General features: G+C 45.4%; 1 non-coding gene across 1 annotated transcript; it reads left to right on the top strand.

The window, feature by feature from the left end:
• The first annotated feature begins 1684 nt into the window (after positions 1-1684).
• On the top strand, positions 1685-1816 carry LOC122733181. The gene has a single exon (XR_006353770.1). It is a non-coding gene; the product is annotated as a U6atac minor spliceosomal RNA (small nuclear RNA).
• Positions 1817-2746: the final 930 nt, after the last annotated feature.

Below are 2746 nucleotides of genomic sequence, written 5' to 3'. Positions count from 1 at the left end.
GAAGGCAAGAACAAGTGAGCTAAGTCTTTGCTGAGAAACAATATATTGATAGAAGCATGAATTTAGGGCTAGAAAGGACTTCAGAAGCCATCTAGTCCAACACCCAATTTACAGTGAAGATTATGTGACTTGGGGCTAGCTAGGTGGCACAGTGGATAAAGCACCAGCCTTGGATTCTGGAGGACCTGAGTTCAAATCCGACCTCAGACACTTGACACTTACTAGCTGTGTGACCCTGGGTAAGTCACTTAACCCTCATTGCCCTACCCAAAAAAAAAAAAAAAAGATTAAATGACTTGGTGTAACAGTGCAGTCATTCTTCAGTCATGTCTGACTCTTCATGACCCCATTTGGGGTTTTCTTTGCAAGGATACTGGAGTGGTTTGCCATTTCCTTCTCCAGCTCATTTTACAGATGAGGAAACTGAGGCAAACAAGGTTAAGTGACTAGTCCAGAGTAATATAACTAGTAAATGTCTGAGGTCAAAATTTTATATACCAAGATATAATGGATAGCAAATAGGTAGGTGGCACAATGGATCGTGCACCAAGCCTGGAGTAAGGCAGAATCATCTTCGAGTGTTCAAATCCAGCCTCAGACATTTACTATGTTATAAGGGGAAAGCACGTGGGTCCTTAGGATTCCTCTGTAAAGAATTACACTCTCACACAAGTCCTATTTAGGAATAAAAGAACAGGTTTATTGTGGTACAAGAGAAACTGCCCGGGAGGAAGGTTTAAAACACTTTCCTCCCCGACTAGCCTGGGGAGCGCCCTTTTGTAAGGCTAAGATGGTGTGAGTGAAGTGTCTCTTACTGGGTGATGGGTTGGAGATAGTCTGGCGGTGGGTTGGGGTAGTTTGACGATGGGTTGTGGGCAATCTGGTGATGGGTGGTAACTCTGTCCTGGTGGCTAGCAAGCAGTCTACTGGTGGGCGGTTTCTTTGTCCCCTCCTGGTGCAGCCATGCCTAATAGGATTACCTCATCGAGGGGGTGAGGAGGACTGGAATGCAGGGTGGTGGTCCTGGAGCTAGCTCAGTTCAATCGGTGCTGCTTATCTCTTTAGGTGTGTCTGTCCTTCGGTTTAGTTTCTCAAGGAGAAGGTTCTTTGATGTACCCCAGAGAACTTCTGGGGTGCTCTGGGCCCATAACAAGTAGTTGTATGACTCTGGGCAAGTCGCTTCACCCTGTTTGCCTCAGTTTCCTGATCTGTTCAATAAACTGGAGAAGAAAAAGGCAAGCCATTCCAGTAGCCTTGCCAAGAAAATCCCAAATGGGGCCTCGAAGAGTCAGACTCGACTAAAACATGACAGCAGCAGCAGCAGCAGCAGCATAAGGGGTAAAGTCAGGATTTAACTCGGAGCTCTGACCCCAAATTCAGAATGATTTCCACTACCCCAGACTGCCTCCTACTGACATGTCTGGAATTCTCTTCCTCTTCATCTCTTCCTCCTTCTTGGCTTCCCTAGGCTTCCTTCAAATCTTACCATCTGCAAGAAGCCTTTCCCATCCACCTAATGCTCGTGCCTCCCCTGTAACAGTCCCTTCAAATATCCTTTTTGTCCATTGTTTTCACGTTGTCTCCTCCCATTATATTGTAATTAGATTGAGGGCAGGAAGTGTTTTGCCCTTTTTTTGTATGCATAGTGCCTCACACATAGTAAGTGTTTAAAAAAATGCTTGTCCTGTTGTATGAAAGGAGAGGTTAGCACTCCCCTTGATAAGGATGGAAGAGGTCCTAGTGGCCTTTACAACACATATACGGGTAAGGCATTTCCGCCTACTCTGTGGCATCTAAAAAATGCTCGTTGATTTAACTTCTATCTACCAGCTAATGAAAACTGCTAGAAAAAAAAAAGGCGATTAATATATTAATAAGTTGATTTACTCATCACTTAGCGTCTTTCTCATAAAAGTGTAAGAACCATGTGCTCTTAATCAACCCTTCCAGTTGTTTGGATCCCATGAAGGAGGTGGTGGGGTGGGACAAGGTGAGTGCCATCACCAAGAACTGACTGTACACATTTGGAGGGTGAAGAACACTCACTTCGCTGATTCACCAGCAGCACTGAGCACACTACTGAGTCAGGGAAGAAAGGATCTAGAGTGTTCTCTTCCAGTCTTCTTTCTTCCCTCCTTCCTTCCTTCCTTCCCTCCCTCCCCATCCACCTACTCAGCAGGGAGGGCAGGAACAAGCTCTCGCAGGCCAGCAGCTGATGAGGCTTGCCTCTTGATTCTCTGCTTCTGACTGGGGGCCCTGAAAACTTCCCCAGCCATAGTACAAATCCTGCCGTGTTTGTTCATCTAGAATCCTTCATGCTACACCGATGCTAACTTAGCTTGTTATACCAGCTAAGGCTCTTTCTGTAACTGGGGCAACAGGAATATTCCCAGACAGCCCATACGCATGTTTAGTCCCAAGTTCATCAGATCCTTCTGATTCTAGAGGCAGCAAGTCTGTGCAGTGGGTTAAGGTTGTTGGACTTGGAGTCAGGAAGACCTGAATCCCAACCCTGCCTTAGATACCTTCTAGTACTGTGTCCCTGGAGTCTCTCTCAGCCTCAGTTACTTTACCTGTAAAGTGGGGATAAAAATAGTGTCTACCTCATAGAGTTGTGGTGGAGATCAAATGAGTCAGCATATGTATAGCACTTTGTAAACCTTCAAGTGCTATGCCATTGCTACTATTGGCTACTATTATCCTCATCATCATCGTCATTATTCATTGTACTTCTTGATTTCCTGGA

This window comes from Dromiciops gliroides, chromosome 6 (assembly GCF_019393635.1).
Source record: "Dromiciops gliroides isolate mDroGli1 chromosome 6, mDroGli1.pri, whole genome shotgun sequence".
Taxonomy (NCBI): domain Eukaryota; kingdom Metazoa; phylum Chordata; class Mammalia; order Microbiotheria; family Microbiotheriidae; genus Dromiciops; species Dromiciops gliroides.
This window is presented reverse-complemented; position numbering and strand designations above follow the sequence as displayed.